At 42.4% G+C, this 12,119-nt stretch overlaps 1 protein-coding gene across 1 annotated transcript in view; it reads left to right on the forward strand.

Moving 5' to 3' along the window:
- Positions 1 to 290: 290 nt before the first annotated feature.
- The window catches only part of RASGEF1B (RasGEF domain family member 1B), a 43,094-nt gene continuing 31,265 nt past the window's right edge, over positions 291 to 12,119 (forward strand). Inside the window, exon 1 of the mRNA XM_036763768.1 lies at positions 291 to 794. The gene's annotated coding sequence lies outside the window, so the exon portion shown is untranslated. The remainder of the gene's footprint in view (positions 795 to 12,119) is intronic.

Consider the following 12,119-nt stretch of genomic DNA (forward strand, 5'->3'; position numbering starts at 1 on the left):
GTACATGGATGAGGAAGTGCACACCTTCACTAGCAAACTGAGCAGAAGAGGAGGTGCTTTCGGGACGCAGCAGCTAGCCAGCCCAGCCCTCAGCGCCCCGGATGGAGCCATCTCCCCGCGCGCCCCAACGCCGGGGCAGGGCAGCAGGCGGCAGGTTGTGGGGAGGGGGGGCGGTGTTTGTGTTGGGGGGAGGTTCCCTCCATTGGTTCGGCTTCGTCGAGGGGCGTGGAGGGGCGGAGTGAGCCACAGACCTACCGGAAAGGGGCGGGGGGTGTGCGCGCCTGGACTCCGCGGGCTTTAGTGGACAGTGTGGCATCCACAGCTTCTGGACGCTCTCGGCGCGTCCGCCTCCGCGCATTGTTCTCGGGAGCAGTGGCTCCGAGTGCCAGCGGCTCGCCCTAGCCAGGTGCCCGGGGACCCGGGCTCTGTGGAGGTCGTCCCTCTTTACCCCCGGAGAGAAGCAAGAGGAAGGGCGGTCTGTGCCGATCGCTCTGGCAACTCCCTGCGCCCCAGGGGCCGGTGCGGATGGAAGGGCTTTGGGAGCCTGGTTCCTGAGATTACGCTTGCTTGAGGTTGCTCGCTGGGATTGAGAAAGAGCAGCAGCAGGTCGAGAAAGGCGGAACGAAGAAGCACGCTTGTGTCTCACTGGGGAAGAGCGTCACGCCCCCTCCCCCTAAGAAAATCCCCCTCCAAAAGGAGCGAGCCAGTGAGCGAGCGAGCGAGCGAGCGCTCACACTGCCGAGAGGGCTGCTGCTGGTGGGAAGGATTGTCAGTTGCCTCACCTGGTGTTTAAGGTTGGTTCAGCTACATCCGCGTTATTCCCCATCCCAACAGGTGCCAAGTGCTGCTGGCCTCCACCTGAACTAGGCAGAAAGCACCTTTCTCGGCTTTACCACTCGGATCTTTCCGCCCTCCCCCACTTTGAGAGAATCTCCCCCTTCGGGTCTCTGTGACATCTGCACTGTTTTTGTTTTTAGCACGACCTCCCTCTCCTCTCTTATGCTCCCCTCCCACTCTCAGTGCAGCTGCCTGCCTCCCTCCCTGCCTTCTCCTTGGTGGGTGGTTGTTTTGGTCTGGTTGCAGGTGAGCAAAGTGCCAGTGAGGTGGGTAGGTAGTGGAGAGACGTAGGAGATGGGGCGAGTGGGGAAGGGGAGAGCTTCCCTACTGTTTAGTGCTTTTCCCAAGAATTAACTATTTTGTCGATTAGTGATTTTCATTTACGAATTCTAAGGGGGGCCAACCAGTTTAGGGCATCTCTATGACCTAGAACATCTTTCTCACCGATCGGGCCATTTGAGGTGTCATGTGCCCCTAACCAGCTCTAGAGCTGGTAAGGACTCAGAGACCTGCTAGTTCTTACCCCCTCCCCTAATACCCCTCTCCCTTCACACACACACACACACACACACACAACCACGCACAACCCCCCCTCCCCCCCACACACACACACCTATTACGCTTTAGGAAACTAAGGTAACTAAATTACTTGCCCAAGGTCACTCAGGTAATAAACATCCGAGGTGGAATTGGAACCAAGGTCATTCGTTTTTAACTCCACAGCTAGCAATTTGGCCGCCGTGCCACACCAACTCCTAAGTGCCCGGTGAAGAGAGCCCGGGGTGCCGGTAGAAATCGGTCTTAATTGTGCCAACAACGTAAACAATGGCTGGTGCCAGGCAGAGGAAAGAAATGGGGCCCGGAGACATATGGGGAGTCCTTCCAACCTCTAAAAACTGCAACGCTACCCATCTTCAGAAAAGAAGTGATTTCAACCGGATGGTCTTAAGTGCTGGAAGCAGGTCCAGAGATATGGGAGGAGAGGGCAGGGAGCTGAGTCATGCACTCACTATGCCTTGTGTGTACACAATCCCATCTCCACGGACTCCACTGGCACCTGCACAAAATAAAGTGTACACGTGTACTTACTACATACCTGCTCTGTATGTCTGTTCTGTGGAGTCCTAGTTTCCAAGGAGCTTATCTCCGCTGTGTGTACATAGAGATTTAGTGCTGGTTGGGGGTGTAGTGCGTGCCCAGGGTGGTTAAAACGAAAGGAGTGGGGGAATGCTATTGTGTCACGTTTGGATGGTGCTATGTGGAGTCACATACATTTTCAACAAGTAATTTTTCCTACCTCCACAAAAATAGTGCTTAGAGCAAAGCATGTGATGATCACACACTAGTTCAGAAGCTAGGGGAAGTTGGACGGTGGTGCTATTTGCGTGGGGAGAAACAGGAAATATACTCAATTGACATAAGCAAAAATATTGGAGAAAATGATTGTCATGATTTGGGAGGAAAATGACAAGTAAAAATGTGATTTACAAGTTCATGGAATCACAGAGTTGGAAGGGAGCCCAGAGGGCCCCAATCCAACTCACTACCCTGCATATAAATTCTCTGCATATCTTGAACCCACCCAGAGGCTAGGTTCCCCACTCCTGTTCTAGCTCTGAACCTCTATCTGAGCCTATTCATTATTGGAAAGTTATATTTCAAAGTTCTTCTACAATGCACTTGGGTTTCGGAAGTATTTGCTGCAGCAATTTATATCATAAAATAAAAGAAGTTGTATCTGGCAGATTGGGACATTTGGGGGGACATTATTATAGGATGCCCTGCTTCCGATGATTGTGGCTGAGTGAAGAAGTCCAGAGAAAGTTTGAGTTCCTGACTGTGAAGGCTGGGGCCTGCTTCTATTTAAGCTTGATTTCTCACTCTATTTTTAGCAAGTGCTGGTTGTAGGCACTGAGGAAATATTCTTTAATTGAGTTAAGCAAATGTTTCCTTGCAAGGTCTTATAACCTTTACTTTAGGTTATAAAGTAAAGATCAGGAAAGTGGTCATTGAATAGCATACTTCTTATTCTCTTGTTTCCCCTGGATTTGGTGACATTTCTGGTTGGTAAATTTTGTAGCATCGTTGGATTTCTGTTAATTCAGGACTAATATTATTAACTTCTTGGCATTTACCTTCTGCCACATATTTTTTCTATGTCCTTTCCTGTTTTAACCACTGATCCCATTAGAATGTCATGGTGTGCATATTCTCATCATAATTATAAAAGGCATTCAGCTTCATTGGAGTGACAGGTAGTATATGTAACTTGGAAGAAGGTCACAAAGACACAAGATCTTATCTAAGAGTCTGTGCTACTTGGGACAATAAGCAAAATACATTGATGTGACCCAAAAAAGGGGAAAAAAATCACTTAACTTAAAAGTACAAAATATTTAATACTTGACGACAGAAAAAATAGTGCAGGGTGACATGCCTGGCATTCAAGGGAGTCTCTTGCTAGGTAGGATAGAGCGAGGGAGGAGGGGAGGAAACCCTGATCTAATGAGGTTCCTTACAGAAAATGGGCTTTGAACTGGAAAAGGAAGGTGTCAGGTAGAGGAGGACTTCGTAGGCATTGAGCCTTGCTTATTAGGTGTATTTGGAAGTAGAAAAGGAATTAATCACTTTCTAATGACTTGACTTTTGTCTAGGGTTTTACATTTTACAAAGCACTTTCCTCACCATAACACTTTGAGGAGGTGGGTAGCTCCCGTTTTTACAGTTGAGGACACTAAATCTCCTAGGGACTACGTGGGGTATGTGTGATCAGAAAGCTCATAAGTGGGCCAGCTGCTAAGTGCTGGAGCTGCTTTGGCCCAGGTCTGCTTCCTAATCTAGTGGTCTCACCATTAGAGTGGGAAGTCTGAGTGCTGTGGAAGGCTCCTAGTTGGAGGGCTTTAAGGGGGGGGAGGGGGTAACTTGATCCAGAGTGTAATGAATAGAAAGTCATTGTAAAAGAGTTGGTTGGTTGGTTGGTTTTTGGTAGGTTCTTAGGTTAAATGAGCTCTATCTTTTTTATTTGTTTTTAAACCCATGAAAATAATGAATGGTTGAATCCAAGAGTCTTCTCTTTCCTTCTACAAGCCCCCCCCAAACATTTAAGGGATTAATATTCCTCAGTTTTGATGTTCTCAAAAATGATAGATAAAACAATGATGATGATAGGAGTGACAGAGAAGAGGAGAGAGAGCACCATGCTGACAGAAAGAATCAGGCCACCTCACTTTGGTTCCTGGTCAATCAAACAAGCCATCCAGAAACATTTGCCACTCACCAGTTGTGGGAGTAAATGACTGAACAACAATAAAAAAAAAAAACCTGTGTGAATCTGGGCGCAAACCACTTAACTTCTCACTTTTTTAACCCCTTTATTAAATGAGAGGTGTTAGACTAGATAGACCCTTCTGGCTTTATGTAGTCCATTGTGGGTTCATTTTCCATTCAGCCAACTCATACATTTAGAGTAGTAAAAGGTAGGCACTAGGGTTGGGCTCTTAGGGGACCCCAATTTGTTCTGGGGAAGGGAGAGAAGGCAGTGAGAACTAGAAAGTGTAGTTGTCCAATGATCTTGTAGATGCATGATTTGTTTTGGTTTTAAATGAGTGGAAGAGAACAGAGGAAAGCATTTGAATATGAAAGTTAAATATATCAATAATATATAAAACTTTGGAAACATGCCCTCTTCTTAGCTGCCTTCCTTCCTCCTTCACCCCCATTTTTCATTCTGTAAATACATTTAAAGAGCATATCAAGGGGAAGGTTCTTCAGAACCAAATTTTATTTTGGTTTATGACATGTAGGAAGCATTTATTTTGAGGTATCCTTCAGAGGACTAGCCTAAATTCCTTATTCAATGATCATTGCTGTTAAATTTCAATATGAAGCATAATGTCGGTAATATACTTTATATATATATCCAATATTTGGATGTTATTCAACTGTTTCATGTAGAGGAACTTTTTTAAACATTAGATTATTCAAAATCTGTCTTGGAATCAGAATTCATTTGGCAAAGCATCGCTTTGCAATGTTCTTTAGGAAAGGAAAAACATGTGATGTTTGTAAAATTTTATAGAATGTGTTAAGAGCATAAAATTTAAGGGAGAGTAAACAGGGAAAACGAATCTTTAATTCCAGAACCTTGTCTGGAGGATGCATTTTAAACAGTTTTCTCCCTGTTCTGTAACTGTAGTAAGTGTTACATAATACAGTGGAAATAGAAAATTCCACCTGCCACCAAGAGGCATTACTGAATTTTGTTTTCAGGGTCCGATGAATAGTCTTTAGAGGAGAACTTGTTTTATCAAAAGGGGTCATCACTGTGTTTATTTTTTTTCCTCATAACTACTCTGGCTTGAACCTTTCATTGGCTTTAACCGATGTTGTCTCAAGTACTTGGATCCATTTTTAAAAATCGGAAGATAAGTTATTCTGCTGAGAAAATGGAATGTTCCACTTTTATAAAAGATGGGTATCCAGTGAGGACAAAGGGTAGTGACTGTCCTCCCCCAGTGTACTTTCCAAACAATCTATCATGTGACTTAATCCTTTCATAAATACTCCTTAGGGGCACAGAAGGCAATTTCCAAAACATTTGATCAAGAGATATGATTGCTTGTTTTTGCTTTTCTAATCAGCATGGTTCAATAGTGAAACTCAACATTTTGAAAGGATGAGGGGGCAAGGATCCACCTAGTGAAGGAGCCTGGGTACTGCAGTCAATTTGAACTTGCCTAAGAGATTTTAATCTTCTCCTGGGGTTTGTTGGCTGAACTGAAATAGAGAATTTAGTCTTTTTTTACATAGGTATGAACAGTGGGAAAAATACTTACTTTGAGACAGAGAACTGGGTTCGAGTTTTGCCTCTTCCACATATATGACTTTGGTCAACTCTTAATCAATCATTATTTACTAAAGCCCTACTATGTGCTTTGTGCTAGGAGGCAGCTAGATGGTTCAGTGGCCTGGAGTCAAGAAGACCTGAGTTCGGATTTGGACTCAGATACTTATTAGCTATGTGACTCTGGGCAAGTCATTTAACCTCTGGTTGCCTTAATATACCAGAGAAGGAAATGGTAAACAACTCTAGTATCTTTGCCAAGAAAACTCCACGGACAGTATGCTCCATGGGATCACGAAGAGTTGGACTTGACTGATTCAACAACAAATACTATGTGCTAGGCCTTGAATTGGGGATACAAATACAAAGAATGAAAGAATCCCTGTTCACAAGGAGTTGGGGGAAACGGTTACATATATAAATAAACCTAGAATCAATATGAAAAGCACAAATACAAATAATAAAAAAGTATTTAGATACAGGGGCAGCTAGGTGGTTCAGTGGATAGATTGCCAGTCCTACAGTCCTGAGTTCAAATGTGGCCTCAGATACTTCCTAGCCACGTGACCCTGGGCAAGTCACTTAATCCTCTTTGCCTCAGGTTCCTCATCTGTAAAATGGGCTGGAAAAGGAAATGGCAGCCCTCTCCAGTATCTCCATCAAGAAAAACCTCAAATAGGGTTATGAAGGTTTAGACAGAACTAAACAACAGCAACAGCTAAATACGAGGTAGTTGGGAAAGAGGGCTTAAGCTGGTATATGGTTTGGGAAAAGCTACATATAGAGCAAGGTCCTTGGCCTTTCCTTGTCATGGCAGTCCAGTGAACCAGGGGTGCGAATCCTGCTCAGCATCATGTTTCTAAGTACATAAAATAAAATACATAAGATTGCAAAGGAAACCAATTATATTGAAATATAGTTGGTAGACAGGAAAACTATGATCCCATGTCATTATTGGAAGGTCTAACAACTACAGTAATTTTGAGTAATAAGTGTAAGTAATATTTTGAGATATCAGCAAAAACTATAGTAGAAATATGAAAATATCTGTGGTTGCTATTGGCAACAAAGTCACAGGTATTACTCACACTATTGTGGTTTGTAGTCTATATTCATCACTGAAGGAAATTCTAAGTGTCAGCAAGAGTTTAATGAAAATAGGGACGTATTTTTTCTCAGCCAAGTTCATGGCCTGTGGTTCTACAGATCCCTTACCCTGATGTAGGTGTCATGTGAGTTGTGTCTGGAAGAAAGAGTGAGACTGTGAGGTGGAGGAGAGGAAGGGAGTGTGTTCCAAGCATAGCGATGGCCAGTGCAGGGGCGGGGAGGTGAAGTGTGTTTGCGCAAGAGAGGTCATCTGAGCTGGACTGCAGAATGTGGGAGGGTAAATCATGTCCACTGAAGTTAGAAAAGCTGGTTGGGGCCAGATTGTGAAAAATTTTAGAAGCCCAACAGGAACTTCTATTTTCCCATAATGGGAACAGGGAGCCACTGAAGTTGATTGAATAAAACGCAAGGTTGTTTGATTGTTTTTTTTTCCTAGTATGATAGCTTAGAGCTAAAAATTATACAACCTTTGAACATAGATCACCAAGAAAGAAATCAGACCTTTCATAAAGACCATGAGGTTTTTGACCCCCAATGGAAACTGCCAATATTCTCTGGGAAGGGGGGTGAAATTTCAGAAGACCCTCATAAATTTGGAGGATTTCCCAGAAAGTCAGGCTTAAAAGTTGACCACTCAGTATTATTTATGTTACTATCATGGTTCACTTCTTCCTTAGAAGAATGACAAGGTATCACATTTCTGTAGAGCTTCAGGTTATAGTGGTAAAGGCAATGGGAAAATAGCATCTTTTGGGTTTGCCAAGGTCTTCAAAGGACTGCCTTGAGATTATGTTAGTCACTGAGTGTAATGTAGTGGACAGAACACTGGAGCTGGGCCCCAGACTGGATTGTCACCTAGTACCTGCTTGACCTTGAGAAACTTGTTTTTTTTCTCTTAGTTTCCATCTCCTCATGTAAAATTAGGGTTTTCAATTCCACCTGTAAGGTTCCTTCCCATACTAACCCCTATGAAATGGTGGCAGTCTACTAAAGAGAAATTAGACCTTCACCTTTATTTTCCCTGAGGAAGATATATGAGCAGATATAAAGTAGCATTCAGTATAGCCTTAATTAGGGATAAAGATGCTCAGAGGCAAAAAGGAAGCATAACAGAGAGGAAAATCACCCAGCAAAATTGTCTTCATGCTTCAGCAGAGAAGTGATCTCAAGTCAAGTCAACAAGCACGTACTATGTGCTGAGCAATTAACATATTTAAAAAAAAAGAAAAAGGCTGCTGTATCTCCAAGGAGCTCACAGTATAATGGGAGAAGCAACATGCAAACAACTATATAGAAACTAGATAAAAACAGGAAATATTGGGGATAGTCTGAGAAGGAAGGCACTAAGGAAAAGGACTGGAAAAGATTTCTTACAGAAGACATGTTGATTCCAATCTACCTGTGCCTTTTTGGCTACTATTGTACTATCTTCCTCCTCCTGTTGGTCTCCCACAGTCTGTCCACAATGCCCAGGAAGGCCTACTTTGGATCTCTTGGTATCAAGTTGAGAGCACAGAGTTATCCACTGATTTTCCCTGGCTCTGATCACATGATCAGCTGACCTCTTTCTGGTAATACATCTCTCTGACCTCTTTTCAGCTAATTCTCTTCAAAATATTGCAGGCTTCTCATGCTTACCATGTACCTCTCCATTGCCCTTTGGACAATCATCAACCCAAGATAGATGTCGGAAAAAAAAGCCCACATAGCTATAAAAGAAGAGCCCTCATCATTACTCTTTGCTAAACCATGTCCCCCCAGGTACATAGTCCTTTTGGAATCTAGCCAGGGAATTAGAAACTCGTAATTCCAGGATGTTAGGTCAGATTTCTTTCGCAAAACAAATATGCTTTCAAAGTTCAGTCATGAAACTGGAACTTTGCGCATTCCCTGTCTCTTTCACCATTGTGACTGTTCTAACCCTCTTTCCTGCAAGCTCCCCCATCTCCCCCATCACCTTTCCTCCCCAGCCCCTGTATTTAGAGGCCATTGTGTGGGGTAGTGAGTGCCAGACTCAGCCAGGAACAACATCCTTCCTTAGAAGACTCCTCAGTTCTATCATCTGTCAAATAGAAATAATAAATAACACCTACCTTACAGGGTTGTGAGAATCAAGGAAGATATCATATCTAAAGTACTTTATAAATCTTAAAGCACTACATAAACACTAGTTATTAATACTGTTATTAGCTGGTAACAGCCTTCTTTTTTACTGAGAAGATTAAGGCTTTCTGAAAAAAGTTCCCCCAATCCCCCTTCTCCATACTTCTCATGACACCACCTACCTTGGTGTTAGACGTAATCTCTTTCTGTGGGTACCTTCAATCCCTTGCTATTTCTCTGGAACCTCAAACAAGTAGTTTCAACTCTTCTTATTCATGAATTTTCCGTCTGCCATTTCTACCAGTTCCTTCTGATCTGCTTACAATTCTCAGGCATCCAATTCTTTTAAAAAAAACAAACCTTTCCTTGGCCAATCAGCCTTCCTTAGCTACTACTCCTTTTCTCTTCTACCCTTCATGGTCATAATTCTTGAAAAAGTTGTTTATATTTGTTGCCTCAGTTTCCTCACTGGTGACCTTTGAGAAAGCATGAATGGGAAAAAAGCACTTATAAAGCACATACCCTTAGGCCAGATACTACATCCTCCCTAGGTAATAGAACAAGAAATATAATGTCCAGGATAGATGGGTGTCTCCTTGAAATCAAGCTTTTCCCCTTGGGAGTGAGGAGGGATGGTAATCTACTCAGCTTTAGAACTCTGCCCTGGAACCTAGCTGTCCTAATTGGCAGGTGATGGAAAACTCACTTACCACTAAACCTAGCTGGGCCCAGACCATGCCTCACATCCAACCCAGACTAGGCTTCATAGCCATTTATCTTAGTCATCATATTTCCTTCTCTGTTACCTTGGGGAAATGCTTGTATTTGGCCCCTGGTAGGGGCTTAATAAATGTTATTTCCCTTCCATTCATGTTTTCTCAAAGATCACCAGTGACCTTCTATTCATCATATCCAAAACCTTTTTCAGACCTCATTCTTCTTGATCCAGAGAGCCTCAGAGTTGAAAACCAAGATGTTCATGAGAAAGATGACCATTAGTCATCTAATCCAAATGGTCTCTTTTGATGAGTACTCAGTTTTGAATCTGTGAATCTGGCATTCTTTAGCATTCATGGGAGAAAGGGAGTAAAAGGAAAGAATCATTCATTTTTTATTTAGTCAGCAGGAATATTCTTGGTTTAGTTTGTATTTCTCTTGACTACCTCTTTCTTTTCTGTACTCTCTCTTTCCTTGGCTTCAGAGATACCTCCATTCTCCTGGGTTGGTTGTTTTTTTTTAACTTATGCATGGTCCTTCTTTCACTCCACCAACTCACTGACTCCTTCCTGGTCCTTTAAGGTGGGCATCCCCCAAGATGCTCCTGATGGCTCTCCTTTTACTCTTCTAAACTTTCTCTTTTGGTAATTTGGCTCACTCCTACAATATTACATGAACATTCTGTGCGGTTTCCTAATCTCTATGTTTAACCTTGACCTCTGCGGGGTTCCAGACCTGCATCTCCAAATGCTAAAAAGGCATCTCCATGAGGATTACCTGCCAGTTGGTAAATCAGATCTTCATATAAAAGCTTGATATTACTCAAATATTTTGGTTAGAGGTTCTTTTTAAAAGGTAGAAATTGAGGACCAAAAACGCTTTCAAATGAAAACTTGAGTTTATACACACTGAGACTTTTCAGGTAAATAAATTTTTAAAAGGGAAAGAATGGGCTATATTAGAAAATTGTGATAGTATTATAGTCAGGGGTCTTATAGTTATGAAGCACTTTGAGATTTATAAAGGACATTCTTTAGTACACTGCTATGAGGTAGATAGTGCAAGTATCTCCTTTTTACAGAGGAAGAAATTCAGGTTGGGGGTGGTCCAGTCATTTGTCATGTTCATACTTATTGGAAAGAGCAGCGAGATGGTGCAGTGGATAAAATTCTGGGCCTGGAGTCAGGAAGATTTATCTCCCTGAGTCCAAGAATGGCCTCAGATACTTACTAGCTATGTGACCCCGGGCAAGACACTTCACCCTGTTTGCCTCGGTTTCCTTATCTATAAAATGAGCTAGAGAAGGAAATGGCAAAGCACTGTCAAGGAGACCATAAACAGAGTCACAAAGAGCTGGACGTGACTGAAACTACTGAAAAATAACAAAAATACATATTAGAACTGGTATTTAAGCCTAGGTCTTCTGACTCCAAGTCCCAAGGATTTTGCTGCTAACCCACCTTGGGCAAGCATCTCATTAGTATAAATGCTCTCCAACATCCTTCCAGCACCAATACTAGATGACTGAAGAAAGTACGGACATCCATTAAGAGATACTTTGATTCAGCCCCGTGTCTCTGTTTTCCTCATTCTCTTTGGCAATTTGAATCGCCACCTGAAACCTCCTCCTTTTCTTTCTCTGTTGCACCTGCTTGACCATAAATAACATCTTAGCCAGTGATTTAGAAGAAGGCAGCTTTTCATCTTGTTCTTCAGCTTGTCTGAAGCCATTAGGCATGCCTTTCACTTCAATCTGTCCTTTGAACCACGAAAAGTTTGCTTCCATCACTCCTCAGTCGATCAGGCTGAACCTAGCAAAACAGGGTCCAGGAAGGTCATGATCTATTATCTCTAGATTAGTTGCCCTTATGAGATATTGTATCCGCCCAGGCAAGGAATTTCTCCACTAACTTACCATAGGACTAATAAGAAGGAAAATTGTTTCTAGTTACCAACAGGAGAGATTTACAGAAAGACCAGACTCTGCAGTAGGGGTCTTAAAATTAGAAGGACCAGGCATGTCAATTAATGAAAAAACAAAACAAAATAAAAAAACCTATAATTTTACTCCAAAATAAAAATCTTCATCCTTCTGTCTCTATTTCCTTTGCCTCATGGATTTTTTAAAAATGTGTCAATTGACACAGCTTGGTCCTTGGGTATTCTTCAATTCTAGTCCTTCTATTGGTAACCTTTCTGGTGTCATAGACCCCTTTGGTAGGTTCATGAAGCCTATGCACCCCTTCTCAGAACCATGTTTTCAAATACATAAAATTCATAGGATGACAAAGGAAACCAGTTATAGTGAGGTAAAGATGTAATTTTCCCCCCTATCCAAGGTTGTGGCCACTCTGAAATCTTATCCACAATTCCCAGATGGAAACCTTTTTATTTCTCATCTTGTTCTGAGTATCCACTTATCCCATTTGACTTGTTCACCGCCTCTGTTTCAAAGGGCTACTAGCTTTTTGTATTAGCTTTTTATAATATTATTAGGTTTGCTTCCATTTAA

The sequence above is a fragment of the Trichosurus vulpecula genome, chromosome 6, assembly GCF_011100635.1.
Source record: "Trichosurus vulpecula isolate mTriVul1 chromosome 6, mTriVul1.pri, whole genome shotgun sequence".
In the NCBI taxonomy this organism is placed as follows: Eukaryota; Metazoa; Chordata; class Mammalia; order Diprotodontia; family Phalangeridae; genus Trichosurus; species Trichosurus vulpecula.